Consider the following 17,364-nt stretch of genomic DNA (forward strand, 5'->3'; position numbering starts at 1 on the left):
AGCTTTACAGGCAGGCAGAAAGTGGCTAGTGCTAGCTTGGCAAGGCAGGAAACAGGTTAGTCGATGGGGGGGTGAAGGGAGTGTATCCTGCTGGCACCCTCTCCCTGCTAAACTCCTATTGAGCCTCTGACATGGAGACTGAACTGCCCTGACACCCAACCCCTCCTTCCACCCCAGCTGAATGCCCCGGGAGGGTGCAGTGGAGTCTGCTGCCTCCTTCCAAAGACGAATCCACCTGACTCGAGTATCTCTCATCCATGTGCCTGAAGCTAGCCCCAGGGAAGAATTTAATACAGGGGCTCAATAAAGGTAATCCTTTATATCTGCCTTGAAAGATGGCAGCTGGAAACTACTCAAGGGGGAACACCATGCCCTGCGGGTGGAATGGCTGCCCACTCAGCTCCTTCTCTCTCTCCCTCCTGTTATCACCACATACAGGACACTTAACGTCGACGACTGAGGATCAGTGTTAGGGAGCCACTGGATTTAGCTTCTGAGGAAGTGAGGGGAGGTAGGCTAGAGGTGGGGCAGAGCTGAGAAGGCTGGAAATTACTGCCTGGTGGCCAACACATGAATCCCCCTGGAATTGTTCCTAAACGGCCAGTGGAACATTCTGCTAAGATTAAGAACGTGGAGTCTGTTTTTGCCTGCTTTTTCCTATTAATGCCCAGTTGCAGAAGGCCTGTCTATTTGGTTAGAGCAGGTGCTGGTATTGGTATTCTGTGCTGGAGTAGGGCATGACCGGACATTTGTGTAAAACTGTTTTGGATGAGCTAAAACGCTGCAGATTTGCTGCAAGGATTGCACTGCCCCTGCTTTGTCTGGTTTCTCTCTTTGGCTGTGCAAAGAGGGATGAAACTAGCCAGGCCCTTGCAAGCATGAATTCTCAGGGAACATGCAGCTGGCAAAGCCAGCTCCTATATTCCCACCTCCTGCAGTCGCCAGCTCTGGAAGCGTCTGACAGCAGGGAGGGGTGGAGCATCCTCTTGCTATCCCTGATTGTTTGATGTCTTCTGAGTAGCTGTAATGACTGGCAGAGTTTAGAGCAGGCCTCAAGCTATAGGCTGGTCTAAAATTTCACTGAAGATGCAGTGGGGTCCAAACCTGGCTGTGGGCTCCCTTGTAGTAGAAGCTATTGCAGTGGGAATCTGAATCATTGGTTACCTGTGCATTGCTGACAAATTTATGCCTGTGGTCTTCTGTTGGACTAAGGCTCCTTTCTTTGTCATAGCCTTGACATTTGTGGAGACAACAGCGTCTTGGAGGAGGTTTCCTAACAAATTTCCCTTGAATCACTTATGCCTGTGCCAAGGAGATGTAAAATGGTTTGGAATCAAAGTTCCCCACTGACACAGTGTTGAGGCATCGTGACAGCTCTGGCAGGGTGAGTGCAGGGAATCAGAGCCAAGCTCTTCTGCCCACAGCAGCCAGCAGCTGAGCAGCTCTCCCAGGGATTTGTGTAACTTTGTCTCTCCTGTGGCAGATTTTTAAAAGAACCCAGCATCCAACCCACACCCAATGTGCTGGGCTCTGCAGAGAATTTGACTGTTGGTTTATAGAGCCAGAGTCCACATAACCTGGCCCTGATTGAACACCAGCTTTCCTTGTTCACTGTGGAGAAATATGAAGGGATTTTAATCTATGAATTAATAGAAATGGTTGCTAAATCATGCTGTTGCAAAGCAGAAGAGTTTGAGCTGGAATGACAAGTCAGGACCTTTTCTTGGTTCTTTCTGTCCCTTGTTTGAGATTTGCATCTTTTTGCCACTATGAGGTCTTGATGCTTCCCCCTACTTGCCATGACAAACAGCCAGCTTTGTGCAGGGCTTAAGAAAGAGACCCTCAGAGACTGGGCATGGAAGCCTCCTTGTTTTCATGTGTAGGAAAGTCAAAGCCAGGTCCTCACTTCTTGCTCCTGGAGGGCTTGCATATCCTATAGTGGCAGTGTGTCCTGTGGAGCACAGGGCTTAGCATCTCCTACCCAAATCCATCCACTGATGTGCTCTAGGGAAATAACATAACTAGGGGTTGGTGGGAGGGCCACCAGCCACAAGACCTGATGTCCAGAGGGCACCAGAATGGTGGCTTCAGGGCGGCCTGCACTGCAGCAGCAGCCCATGTGCCATATGATTCTCCAATGGTCAGCATCCCTGGCCCTTGCCCCCAGTTCTTTCGGGCTTGGCAACCCCTTCCTTCTCTAGCTTCAGTGCCAAGGTGCCAAAATTTCTAGTTACTCCCTTTCTGCTCCAGACAGTTTGCCAGTGAGCGTGCTCCAGCTTTAGCCCCAGTGCTTGCTTTTGAGCTTTTGGTCTTCAGTGGCCCTGAGAGGGGACCTGAGGTAAGTCTGGAGCAGCCTCATGAGTGAACTTCCAGCTCCAAAGAACATGAGTAGGCATGGTTGGGCAGGGCATGCTCAGCCCTCTGCTCCCTGAGACCTGCTGCTGGTGCTGAATGAGCAAGCCCTGAAAGTCTCAGAATTTCCTGGGAAATTACATAGCTCTAACCTGAAGAGCTGAGGGCATTGAACCCTTTGCTACTGAGAGAGAGCTTTTAGTGTAGGTCAAAAACAGCCTGGACTTATTATATATCTGTTCCTTAAAAAGCGCTTGGAGTGGTCAGAATGCAATGCTCCCTGCAAGACACTCACTGTAACCCTTGAACACAGGAAGCAGTTGATGACCAAAAATAATTTAGCTTTTCTGATAGAACCAGAGACACTGGTAATTGCTAACCCCACCTTTGTGCAGATCCAGTAGCACAGCAGGACTTCAAGCTGCTCTAAGAAGCTGCTGAAATTTCCCTGCATGTAAGACTGGGTGGGGGCTACACTGCTGTATAGTGCACTCTGCAAATTGCTGTTGGCATCTTGACCCCTAAGAGCTCTAATAATCCAACTGCATTTCAAACTGGCTCCCTGTAGCTCTTCCAGAACCATGGTTGAACCCCTACCTTTCCTGTGCACCAAACTCAGCCTATGCAGCATCATGATAAAGGAAATCAGAGTGACCTAACTGTTAGAAACACTGCCAGCCTCAGCTTCAAACCCTGGGGATGCTTGCTTCTTCCCTCACTCCACTTCAGAAAAGGGACAGGTCACTAGCATCTAGTTCCTTGCTGAAGCCCAGATTCAGCAAAGCACATGCTGTACTTGAAGCGCGCACTTCAGTTCCATTAAAGCCAGGTGAAGGCTGCAGCTTCTTCTGTTCCAGCGGTGTAGTATCCATCAACCCAACGATGCACTCCTCCAGCAAGAGAAAAGCATTAGCTCCAAAGGAGGCGATCCTTAGCTAATTTGATTTCTTTTCATAAGTACCAGTAGTGTCATAACCCTGTGAGTTCATTCACTGGCCGGAGAGTCTGCCATGTGGAAACCCTAATGTACAAAACAGCATGGAAACTTTGAATCAGCCAACCAATAACTTTCAGGTTTAGAAAGCACTTATGGACCTACAGGTTTTCCTCACTTTATGTGGGTTCTGTATGTATGAATTCACTCTTATGCGATGACCCTTTTTATATAAAAAATTCATTATATGCAAGGGAAATTCACTCTTATGCAATCAGTGTGGTGGAAGCCCACTGTCAGCTGCTTTGTGCAGTGGACCGTGGGAGTGACATGCACCAAAATATAGTCTCCCGTGTGGATCTGTGCTCCTCACTCATTTTCTGTGACACATTTCTATAGTTGTCATCCCCATTATGGCTTTTAAGTGCCTCTCTAGCTTATCTCCTACCCCTCTCCCTGGTCCATCAATGAAGTGCAAAAGAACTTCACTAACACTAACACTCTCCACCACCCCCTTTTCACCCCAACTAAACATTCACCACTGTCTGCTGTTGGTGAGTACCAAAATTGTCTTGTAAAAGTGGTAGAAATGGGTCTGGGGGTCACTACAGTTGAGGTCTTGGAACATATCCCTATTTGTTACATTGTAAAGTGGATTCCCTTTATGTGAATTTGAGTTATGCGCCATTTACATAAAATGCATGTGTAGGCCCCATTACCTTAAAGTTAAGTATGCACTCAGGCATCGTTAAGACAGGGGCAATTCAGCCACAGTTTCTTAGCTCTGACCATGGAAAAATCTTTCTCCTCTGAGTCAAAGAGGAATCCATTGCCCATAATTACTGAATCCTGGGCTTCCCCAGACACTGAGCAACCTCCTGAATTCCTTACTCAGTCTTTCCCAGTACATGTGCAACAAACCCCTTTGGAGTGAGCTCTGAGCTCCAGAACTCAACTTCTGTGCCCGCTAGAGAGGAGGGTAAATAGTAAAGAGGTGTTTTGTTTTAATCCAGGCCAGCGTACCTGAAGTTCCAGCATGCCAGGAGAGAGCCTCCATCACTCTCTTAGTCCAGACACAAAGGCCAGAGTTAATAGATATGGGCAGCACATTGGATGCCTGTGCCTAATTTTCCAAAAGTGAAGCTGGTGGGAACAGTAGCTTCTCAGTGCTACCCCTCCCAGTGATCTAAGTGGGTAGAACAGTACAGCATTGAATTTGTATAGCTGAGAGAGGCAAGGATTTCTTAGTATGATAGCTTTTATTGGACCAATGGTGTAGTTGGGATAAAGTCAGACAAGCTTTAGAATGCAAGACATTCGTCATCAGATTTTGCATTTGAAAGCTTGTCTAGCTTTATCTTAACTTCATCATTGTTCCAATAAAAAATATCATGCTAAGAAATCCTTGTCCCTCATATAATTTCTGGACCACCAAGGCTACCCCTCATAGCTGCAATAACTATTGTCTAACAATAGCAGACAATTGGCCATTCATACCACATCTGAAATGGCACCTTTACACCAAAGCAACTAGTGCATTATAGTGAGAGGATGGAGGCAGAAGCGTGGCTAGATCTAGCTAGATCATAGCTATCCTAGATCAGGCAGTAGTCTATCTAGTTCAGTGTCCTCTCTCCAAAAGTGGTCAGTAAGAGATTCTTCAAAAGATCCTTCAAGATGCTTCAAAAAAGGAGCAAGACTTTCCCTAGTGGACAGTTAAGGAATAACCTACCCATTGTGGAAGTCTCCTTCTAACCTGACTCATTTAGTAGTTGGCTCATGTCCTGCAGCATGAAGATTTAAATTTTCAAGTGTTTATTATCCCGCCTAAAGTACCGGTAGGTTGCCCCTCTCCAAATACAAGTCTAATATTTTTTTTAGATTTCAAAAAAAGAAAATACGAAATGCTGAGTCCCAGACATGATTTATACTGTAGGAATATGAAATATCGGCTGGATGGAAATCAATGGAACTTTTGCCATTGACTTAAGTGGGGCCAGGATTTAACCTTATGTCTATGCAGCATTCAGCAAAATGGGGCCCAGATCCTTACCTGAAACCTAGATACTACATACAGAGTGTGTCTACATGAGGAATTAATGAGTCTGCATTTTCTGCACAGAAAATTCAGGTTCATTAAACTGTGGCCCAGCATGAATCTGAACACATGTCCTTTGGGAGCAAATTTGCTCCTGACAGGAACAGTTCAGTCTAGGGCTGCTCCTGCCCTGCTCTGCCCCCCTGCAGCAGCCGGGGGAGTTCCAGGCTTCCCTGGGTGCCATCCCTGGTCTGGCAGGGGGCACAGGGGCTGGTCCTGATCTCCACGTGGCCGGGAGGCAGCATTCTGCTCAGCTGGGACAGCTCTCCCTGCCTCCTGTGACCCCCGGCTGCCTGGGAACAATTTGCTACAGGGCAGCATCTAAAATATGCACTTCAGTACATTAGTTTAATGCGCTGATTTCTAGTGCCTGTATCTATAGGTACTAGAAAACAGTGCATAAGACTAATCTATTGCATAATTGTTACTGCACATGTGTAGATGATGATGCCTTACTGAGCATTAGATTAATCTAATGCACAGAAAAGCATCTCATGTAGATGCATCCACAATGAACAACATCAGTAGTAGGATAGGGTTAGAATATATTGATAGGTGTGTTCCAGCTCATCCTTGTTAGTAGGCTGCTGAGAACAGAGGACAGTCCTGTAGAACACTGAGAATCCAAAGGCATGACGTAATAATCCAGGCAGTAATGCCCTTTTCAGAGCAATTCAGGTCTTCTGACATTGAGGTATGTTCTCTCCCAAGTCCCTCTCTTGATTTGCCCCCTCCTCCCCCCCACCGAACTCAAATCCACCTTCTTTTTAGAACATTCCTTGTTCTGTCCTTGTTCAGATTCCAGTATTAAATCAAAAGAAGTTTAGTTTGTTAGGAGGGCCTTGGTTTGGATCTAGCAGTTGGCCCTGCAATCCCTGGGACCACAAGTAAAAGGATCACCAGGTGAACTGAGTACTTGATGTGCTGAGCCAGAGATGTTGCAGGTTCCTGAATTGACAAACTCATGTATAAAACAAAATCTCCTTAAACAATATCTCAGGCTAGTCTAGCTTGCTAAACACCTGTATAAATAGGAAGATTGTACAGATTTTCTAGATGTCCAGGCTTGGGCTCTGGTAGGCCTGAAGGAGGAAGGAATTCCAAAGCTGAGGAGTGACTATGGAGAGTGACCTCCCACATGGTTTCACCAAGTGAGCTTGGCGCATTGATAGTACTAGTAGGAGGTTGTTCCCAGCTGACCTTAGGGACCATGATGGAGCATAAGGGAGAAGACTGTCCCTTGGGTACTTAGGGCTCAGACCATTTAGGGCCTTATAGGTTAAAACCAGCACATAATTGTCCATCCTTAAAATGTTGGGATATATAGAACAAAAGCGGTGAGGCTGATGAACATTTGACACTTACTTTGATAAAAAATCTTTAGGTTGTTTAACATGGGTTCTCCTTGTGATCAATATTCAACAAGCATCCAGAGGTGAAATTTTTCATTTGTTCTGAACATTGGACCCTGCCTCAGCCAGCATCTCATAGTTAACTGATGGATGATACATCTCTCATTAACTTTTCACAGGCCAGACTTGAGTGCTTTGGAAAACCCTGCCCAGAATAAATGACCATCTTTGTCCCAAAGTGTTTACATTCTGGTGAACAGATTAAATGAGTGAAGCAGTGAAACAGAAGAGTAACACTAATCAGTTGAGCATGGTCCTTGCTTGAAGTGGAAGACCATTGCCAAATGGGAAGGAAGATGACTGACTTGCCATAGAGTTCATTGGGAAGTGAACCTATCTGCAGTCTTTTCTGACTCCACAGCAGAAGAATAGGGTGTGTGAGACTGTTCAGCAAGTGTGTTTTGAAACTGAAGAGGGAGCAAGTCATGAGGTGAACTATAGGGTTGTATGGACAGATCTATACATTATTTAAAATGAAATTAAAGCTTTTCTTTCTCTAACACTTAAGACTAGGCAATGTAGCCTAAAAAGGGGGAAAAAAACTTGATTTGGCTGCTCCTACTTTTTTTTTTTTGTCTCTGTCATGGTCTGGGGTCCCCAGGGATGGTCATGATGCCCCTAGGGCTCCGTGACCATGCCAGCTTTGTCCATGGTGCCTTTGAGTCTTTCTTGCCTTGTTGTCTTGTTGGTTAAGAAAATAAGTGGGGAGGCTGCCCATGAGTTTCTATGTAACCATGGTCCTTTTTAACCCCACTAGACCCTGCATGTTCTTGGATCCCTTGCCAGGTCCTGATCCAAGTCAGTGCCGCACAGGATACCCTAAACCTTATGAGCTAGATGCGTGGCTCCACAACCTGCCCTTTACCATGCCCCATGCCCCATGCCTCGCAGGTGGTACTTAAATATTGGCCCTTTGCTGAGGTCTCGGTCTAACTTGGCCTGTTGTGGTCACTAGGCTCTCTGCACCCCTGTCGCTAGGCCCTTTCTGGCGCTGGGGCTCTACACAATAGCGTGCCCCATCCAATGAGGCCTCCTCCTCCCCTATTAGCCTCTTCCTGGTCCACCAGTATGAAGGACAACATAAACACAAGCCCTCAGGCTACAACATAACAATAGCAATGGAGGCCACACTCTGCCCCTTTAAGGAGGCAAGCTTCTCCCTTAGTGTTGTGTATCTCTTGGAGCCCTGTTAATCTTGCAGGCAGCAAATCAGGTTTCCAAACATCCCCAAGTAACTCTTTCACACAGGAGTTGTCCCCCCTGGTGAGTGCCAGAGAACTAACCCCCACCAGTCCTAGCCCTGGGGCTTGTGTGTGCCCAAGACCCTGCCTTCTTCCAGTCAGCTGACCATGTACAGGGGCCAGCTAATTTCCCCATTAGCTTGCTTCCTCCGGCAACCTGCAGCTGTGGAGCTCTGCCTTGCTCACAGGGCATTCTAGCTAGGCTGCTTTTGCTGTTAGAGGAGCAGGCTCGTCTTAGCACCTTGTGACAGCCTCATCCATTTTTTGTTCAGTAGGACATGAGGATTTGTGCTTCTTCAGAAGAACTGTGACAGTGTTCTGCGTGAGCATGTGTCTAGCTTGTCCTATCTCGACCAGAAGAAATACATTAAATGTAGGATACACTGTCTTTGACCTGTGTTGTAGAGGGGTACAGGTTAACTGTATAACCTAAAAGCATGTAGAACCCATTCTGGGTTTGCTCCAAAGTGGAATGGACTTAGTTGTATTAGATGGACACAAGCAGAGCATCATCTTTATTTGGAGCAATGTTATGAACATCAGCCTTAATGCTCAACCCCATTGTTCAAATAGTCTCTAATAATTTATACCAGGAGGCTCAACAGCTGATGTGAAGAGCAGACATGAAATGGTGGAGATGTAGATTTCTCTAATTTACTGTCTGAACATGAATGATTTTATATTAAATCTGTACTGATTTCAAGGTGGTCTCTATTTTAGGGTCTTCAACAGCTGATGAGGCCCCTGGAACCAAAACATCTGCAAGATCTCAAAATGATCCTTTCCTGGAGGCCATCTTCTGATGCCTTTTCCAAATCCATAATCTTGGACATAGAAATTATTACTATTACCTTTAAATGCTTTTTCTTTTGCCTCTTGGAGCTTTCCGAATGATGTAGCACTTGGCCATCCTCTGACAGCCTACATTCAGGCAGGACAGGTTGAACATAAGAAGGGGAAGTGCATTATAAAAGGTAGGGTATAGAGTTGGTGATCAGGAAATCTGGGTTATAGTCCTCATCCACTGATTTGCTATATGACCTTGGTCAAGTCATTTTATTTTTGCTTCCTCCCCTGTCTATTTGGATTTTAAGCTCTTTTGGGAAGAAGCTGAGCAGAATCTTATTTCATGCACCTGTATGCATCTAAAGTGACACATATAACTGTGCACATGCAATTTAGGGGACTTACGTGGTTTTTTAGATCCAGTTTCAATATCCCCTTGCACTTCATCTGTTTTATGCCGTGAATATTAAATAAAGCATGCAAAAGAGATATTAGGGCAGAGGCAGGCACCCAGGCCCCGCTCCTCTTCATAGGCAGTGTCTATCTCACTGAGGTGCGCACTCCCTTTTCTTGATCTGAAATATCTTCCTCTTCTGGCTGTCAAGTAGGTCAGCTTCAAGAGGAAATCTGTAGACTGCCCTGGGCAATGCCTAGTCATTGCCAGAGCACTTCGATGAGCAGTGGGGGATGCAAGTTCAGACTTTGAGTGAGGAGCAGAGGTAAAACAACACAACTGGGCTCCCACACACAGAAGCAGAAGCAGCTTCTGATTTTGTCACACCACGGACTTGATTATGCAGCTGGAGCAGCAGCTACTCCTTCCCCTCGTTGCCACCCCCTTTCCCCCCAAATCAAGTCAGCACCAGGAGAGGCTGCCTTGGTCACCACACCCTAATTACAGCACTGGTGAGGAGGGCCAAAAACTTGGGATATCCAGTGCCCTAACCATTGGGCTTTTGGTCCAAGAGGCATAAGGAACCTTCTCCAACATCACACAATCACTAGTCCTAGTTTTTCTGTGACTAAGATTTTGGGGATTTACAACACAGCATGCTCAGAGGTAACCATGGGGTGAGTGTAGCCACACAAGTGCAAATAGAGTCCATGTTCCCTCAATGGTACTGACATAATTATGTAAGCACCACTGTAAGCACTTGGGAGGCCTATACACATGCTTTGATGTGTTCTAATTAGAACACTATAGCATTGCTGCAGCATCATGTGTATAAGCCCCAGTAGGTTTAAAAATAACCACTGGGGTGCTTTAACTAAAGCTCGTTGGATGAGCTTTAATTAAAGCATTGCACGACCATTTTTAAATTTGTTGCAGCTTAATACACAAGACACTATAGCATTTTAATTAGAGCAGCTCTCTGGAAACTGCTCTAATTAAACCCCCCCCCCCAAGCATGTGTATAGGCACCCATAAATGTGAAATAGGATCTAGCCCATTGTTTCATACTCTGTATGTATACAGCAACTACCTTAATACCTTGTTTTCAGGTAGGGTCACCAGATACCAGTGGAAAGCAAATATATCATGGGCATAGGGGCTTCTGGTCAGAAAACAACTTTCCCAAGGTTGCACATCAACAGAATCTGATCTTGTAATATAATACCAAGTCTAATGTATTATCCACAAGGCCATGCTGAATCCCAGCTCTTGGAACTGAAGATTGTAACTCAAATGGAACATGACTTCTCTGTTCTCTGTATCTTGCATATGTCCCTCAGTGAATACTAGCAGCCTCTTGTGTGTGCTCCTACAACCAAACCAGACCAATCATGTAACCATGTGGAATGGAGCCTCAGAAAAAGCAGCTCTATGAGCTGTATACACCGATTTTCCAGTTGCAAAGGAAGGGGCTTCGCAATGCCAAGATGCACTCAGTTATTGGGCATATTTATCTTTGGAAATGTGCTCCACTGTGGAAGCTGTTGTTGGCAGTAATTGGTATAGTCACCTTGCACTGTCTCATTTACAGCTAATTTAAATAAATTAAATCAATTTTAGATTCTAGAAGACAGCCCCTGAATATGATGGATTTGCTTCATCCAAAGCAAAGTAAGTGGTCAGAAGGAACATGAACAATGTGAATGCTTTCCTATTTGTACCTTCGCTCTCAATTATTTATTTTCAGGGCTAAAGAAAAGTAAGCTCCAGTCTTCTCATGAGATTTTCCCCATCAGGATCTGAAATGTCATAGTAAGTCTAGATCTTTCTTTATTTTGGATATTTGAGCATTGAGAGTGCCAGTGGAAAATGTAACTACAAATTCAAATCCTTAGGCAGTAGCAGAGGTTAGTGATGAGACCACTCAACTGAGTCTCAAGCCCTGCTTGTCAATCCCAGCTCTGCCAATGACCTGCAGAGATACCAGGACCTGGTACTGGAGCGAGCATTTCAGAATCACTTTCCTGTACTGGAGAAAGAATTGCTTATGCAAGAGATGGATATATTTTTCCCGATTGATTTTCTTTAGAATTTGCACGAATGTTAGATTCTGCTTTCTCTTGTTATTTGTTGGAGAGTTTCTTGTATGACTCACTGTTGGTTTTTGGCAGCTGTCTCAGTTTTAACGGAAGGAAGGTCAAGCTGAGTTCTTAACAATCGTTTTCTTTTTTGAACATTCAGGTTTATTTGACAGCAACAGCCCAAATAAAATCTCTCTCCTTTATCAATGAATAAGCTTTATCCCTTCACTATATACAAAGGAAAGAATCCCACTGGCTCTGCAGTCTTCCATAGGTTGTCTAGGGAAGAGAAGACTTAAGGGGAAAAAAGTGGGGGAGGGGAGCAGAGGATAAAATATACTTTTTACATTCCTGCCCTCTACCCTGAGTGCAAGCAGCCCCTAGCACGGATAGATTCTGGGCCCTGTCTGCACACTACAGGTGCTCTCACAATGTAAATAATAGTAATATTTAAATCATACAGGCAGCATAGACAAACTCAGCACATGCCTAGGGTCCCAAGTGAAGAAGGGGCCCAGTTATGCTTATTTTACATATTATAATTATCAAGTGAAAAAAAAGTAGGGGACCATGAGTTTGTTTGCCGAGAGCCCACTAAAGAGTTAATCCAGCCCTGCATACAGGTTTTCTTTTTCTGTCATAAAGATGCCCAAATTGACCAATTCAAAATTCCCCTTTGCATTCTCCTTTAAGGTCAGTGAGTAATGAAGCAATGTGTCAGGGGACAGGATATAAAGTAAAACAATTGCATTCTTTGAAAGGTTCTGCCCTAATTGGTCAGCACTAACCACGACCACTGTGACTATCTCACAGACCCCTTGCTTTCGTCTCCTAGGCCCATCATGCTTTAACATTTGGCTTCAAAGGCATTCAGCTCTGAATCAGTTTCAGAACAAATGGCTGTGCTTAATTTGCAGTTAGAAGGACGTGAAGTTAGTTACCTGAATATCAATGACATTCTTGTGCTCTCTGTAATAGCCATCTCTGGGGAGGTGAATGACTCCATAATGCATTAGAGGAGGTTCACAGGCCGCAGAATGTTTGCTAAAATCTTTGCTATGCGATTGTGATACGTCATCCTCTAGACATGCTGTTTTAAGCATTTATATATTCTCATACATGCCAGCATGACCTCTCTCTTGCTCTCTATTTCTTTCCATATTCTAATATTCCTAGGCATGCATCAGACATGCCTGGAGACAAGGTAATTTTCTCATGGGCATGCTACTGTGCATAGTGTCTGCTTTCTCCCAGCACTAGGGTGACCATAATAATTTAAGGGAAATCCAGGATGGGGGGAATTGGGGGAGCCAGCGCGCACGCACACACACAGACACACACACACACACACACACACACAGAGCTCCAACTCTGTGGCTCCCAGGAGTGGGGCCAAGTGGGACAGCGCAGCACATATACACACAGCCCCAACCCTGCAGCTCTCAGAGCAGGGCTGGGTAGGACAGCATGGTGTGCACACATGCACACACACAACCGTGCAGCATACGTGCACACACACGCTACTGTGCAAGTGACTCTGCTTGCAGCCCAGCAGGGTCCAGACCAGGGAACAGCCCATTGACTGGGCTCCCTGAAGAAAATCAAAGCAGAAGTTCCAGATTTGTGCAAATCCCTCTATGTGTGTGGGCAGGTTCCCACCAATCTGCAACTTTTGCTTCAGTTTTCTCCAACAGCTGGGGTGCTGAGACAGCCTCTGAAAGCCAGGACCAATCCTGAACATTTGATCACCCTACCCAGAACTGGCCATGCTGGAACAGAACTATTGGTTCATCCCGTTCAGTAGAACATAGCCCTTCCCACACTAGAACAGGCAAGGGATTCACCAGGTTTGGAAAGACTTTTGAACACAGTGCATAATTTGGCTGTTGAACTCATGGCCATAAGACTTTATTTAGCCTAAGAGTTTAGCAGAAAGGGAGTGGACATGTATGGGCACCTATGCACGAGCAGTGAGGCTGCTCTGACATGCTTGAATTACAGTGTGGTAATTACTGCGCGCCAGCAGCCTCCAGCATCTCGTGTATCAGCATCCCCACAATTTAAAATGGTGTCGGGGTGCTTTATATACTGCACAAGCAACTCTGCTTGCAGCCCAGTGGGGTCTGGACCAGCAAGCAGCCCATTGGCTGGGGTCCCTGGAAAAAATTGAAGCAAAAGTCCCAGATTGGTGCAACGCCCCCTCCCTCTCCCGACTCAGGAGCCACACATGTGGGCAGGTTCCCACCAATCTGTGACTTTTGCTTCAATTTTCTCCAGTCCCTATTCTCTGAAATCTGGGACTGTCCCAGCCAGTCAAGGATATATGGTCTCTCTAGACAGCATGGACAAATAGCAGTAGGATAATTCCTTTCCTCTGGGGACAGAAGCTGGGACCAGAACCCAGGGCTCTCTTTCCTAGGGTCACATCTACTTTAGTTCACTGGGAAACAGCTTCAAACCCCTCCTGGCTGGGAGGGATCTAAATCTGGGTTCCACATTCTTTGGACAAATGTCCTATGCTCTAGACTACAAGACTAAAATGTGGGAGTTGTCTCATCCTCCACTATCAAACTAAAACCTTGGACTTACCCAACATTATTGACATGACTAGGATATCCTAGCCTGTCTGAGTACCTACATGGCTAGTGTGCAGCCTTCCGGGCATGGAGGGGTGTGATTAACCCAAGCTACACTGAAAATTGAAACCCTAAAAGTTGCAGTTATGTGACTATGTAACTTCAATTGAGATACAGAAAAGTGAAATAGGATTTAGCCTTTAATTTCTGTGGGCCTTCCTCCAGCTTGCAGCAGGGATGATTTCACCTTGCCACAATCTAGCCATGCATAGCCTATCTGTTGTAACTACACAGATGCCTTTTTATTTGTGCATATATCTAAGCACATGTCTTACTTCGCTGCTTCTAAATATGCCATAAGGCATTTCTATTTATCAATTTAGAAATGTAATTGTCCTTGCTCTGATTTGAGTTCTGTGCTTGACTGATACTCTGAATTATGGGAGTGACCTGCTCTTCCTGAATTCTTTTTTAAAAGTCCTTAGCTTTGTAAATGTTACACAGCCCCTCTGCAGACTCCAGCTAATAACCCATAAGGGTTGTAGTTACTTTTGAAATAAAGCTGGACTCATAAAGCTGAGTATTTGGTATCAGCGAGAATGCTGGCCTTCCCAATGATTTACCTTCAACTGCATCCCTCAGAGCAAAGTTTGCCTTTTAGTGTGTTGTAAAAAGCACTGTTTTTGCCTTGATCCTGCCCCATCAATAGCAATGGTTCATTTTGCTCTGCTATAATTTGTGTTGGTTTTACAGTTTGAGACTCTGACTTAGAATGGGGACTCATTGGACCTAACCCTGTGTAAAGGCATAGCAAGAGACAGTCCCTTGCCAATCTAATTAGACAGGCTAAAATTGCTATCCCTGTTTTACCATGGAAGAACTGAGACATGGAGGGTGCATCTACATGCAAAATTAGTAAGCCTGAATGAATTCTGGCACAATTCACACTGGAGTTGATTGCTCCCAGACACAGTATTTACATGTGTGCCCAGGCAGGGCCAGATTAACACATAAGAAAACTAGGCACATGACTAGGGCCCTGAGCTGTGGGGGGGGCCCAGTCCTTCCCTCCGCGGCAGTGGCACAAATGGCCCTGTCTGCCTCCCTTCCCTTCCCTTCCTCTTCTCTCTGCTGGCCTCACCACCATGGTGGTTGCAGCCTAGCAGCAGCTCCAAACCCCACTCCCTGCAGGCAGCAGCAACAGGGGTATGGGGGGGGGGGGTCTCAACCCGCCCACGAGTTTGTTTGCCTAGGGCCCACTAAAGGGTTAATCCAGCCATGTGCCCAGGATTGCAGCATGTTGAGCCAAGGCGGGACAGCTCTGGCTGGCAGAGGACCCAGGGGTCAACCTACCAGCCCAGACTCTAGCTCAGCGTGCTGCAGAGGGGCTGACTGGGGCACGAGGATGCTACAGTGTGGAGCTAGATGGCAGGCAACACTCACACTGTAACAACCTTGGGCTGCAGCCAGCCCCAGTTACTGTCTACACGTGCGTTGAAGCAGAGTAAATAATTCCTCTGTAGAATATTACTTACGTCGTGCAGTACTAACCTACATCAGAGTTAATTAGCTTACTCCAGTCTAATCGTAGCGCTGCATGCGTAGACAGTGATGCTTTACTGCGGAGCTAATTAGTCAACTCCACAGTAAAGCATGTGTCGATACCCCCAGTGAGATTATAATATTACATATAAATTCTGTGAGCCTTCAGGCCTTTATGTTAAAACTGTAATGTTTTACGAAAATTAACTGAGCCCTCAAGGCGCTAGCAAGTTGCCTACGCAGCAATAAGTGTTGCAGAGTTATATACTACAGGTAATCAGGATGCAATTCATTCAGCCCTGAAACACAGCCAATTCTGGGATGGGATGTGGCTGCTGACTGGCAGCATGCAGCAACGCTGCACAGTAGAACAATTCACCAGACCACAGGAAGTAAAGCCAAAACCAGTTCTGCTGGGGGTAAAGCCAAATATCTTAGCATTTCTCATTGCTTCTGGGAATGCTTTATGGGCCCAGACAACTCAAGGCCTCATCTTCCTATGTGATTTCTCCCAGAAAACTGGTCAGTCCTTGGGTTATTCCAGACCTGCAAATGTAGCTCCCTGGAGCATTTCAAAAGGCAATGTAAATACAGACTGGACCCTGTGCACAATTCAAGTATGTAGCAGTTTAGGACAGGACGTAATGACAAACTGTGGAATTAACACTAACAGAGTGTCCCAGGGCAAAGCATATAAACTGGAACAGCCCCCTGCCTTCTCTGGCAGCTGTGTGGGATCTTTACTGATTGTGGGTAGTCAGGACTTGAGTTTTACAGCCCACTGAAGAAGCACTGCTTCTGTCGCAGCACTTCCATACAGATACATTAGTTCTGTTGTGTCACTCAGTAGGAAGCATTCACCCTTCACACATTACTGACGGAGAACAGCACCTACTACTCAGTCATGCACTTTACCACCTTCAGTATGAGCCACTGTAGCCTTATCAGCACCCGCTGATGGACAATGGGACTCAGAAGAAGTCCTCACCCCCTTTTTTGATTCAGACACCTTTGCTGCTTCCTAGCATCCTGGTGATGGCATTTGTTCAGTACTGACTAAGGAGGCTGGGTACCGTTTACCGAAAAGCAAGTTCTGTGGAAGTCTCCCATCCAGATCCTGAACAAATTCAGTTTGCCAGTGTAAACAGGGCATACACTGGTTAAACCAGCTTAAGGGTTGGAGTATGGCTTTAAAAATTACTTTAATCTGTTTATATCCACTTCTGGCAACACAACTGTGCTCAAGGACAGTGGTACTGCTGAAGTCACTGGAGCAATGCTGATTTCCACCAGTGGAGAATCTGACCTGAGTGTTCAGATGGTGTCCACGCAGGGAGCTGTAGCAGAGAAGAGGGTAAGGGGCATTTGGGGAGGGAGCATGGAGAGGAGACATTTTCAGTAACATTTGATTTGCTTCTGAAAAATAAAGCATGCATCTTCTCAAATGGGTCAAGGAAACAGCTTAATGCTGAGAGCGACCGTGCTTAGCAGGGTCCTAGGAAGGATGGCTCAGATGATTCTTGCAGTGCTAATAAAGCCAGTCCCACCTGGGCCAACAGCAAGATTTAACCTCATGATATATGGAGTTAGAAGGATAAGCAACTATCATTTGAACTAAAGAGAAAACTACTCTAGGTGGATGTCAGTAGCATCAAAAAATGGTCTGAACTTTCTTCGTAGAAACATTTTCAACAGAACATTGGATTTTTGACTAAATGATTTTTTTTTTTGAAAGGGCATCTGCTTTTTGCCAAAAATACCCGAAAAAAACAAGATGCTTTTCTTTTTAATGAGGTAGCTGCTGCAGAGAGCTGGCATAGAACCCGGAAAAACAGAGTACATAGAGATACCACGAAAAGTTCAAATCCCCGCTGCTAGAAGACACCATTCTGAGCTGCATTGTAACACATGAAGCTTCTTAATGACATGTGAGCCTAATGATATGAGC

Source organism: Crocodylus siamensis, chromosome 9 (assembly GCF_052110815.1).
Source record: "Crocodylus siamensis isolate JL-2025a chromosome 9, ASM5211081v1, whole genome shotgun sequence".
In the NCBI taxonomy this organism is placed as follows: Eukaryota; Metazoa; Chordata; order Crocodylia; family Crocodylidae; genus Crocodylus; species Crocodylus siamensis.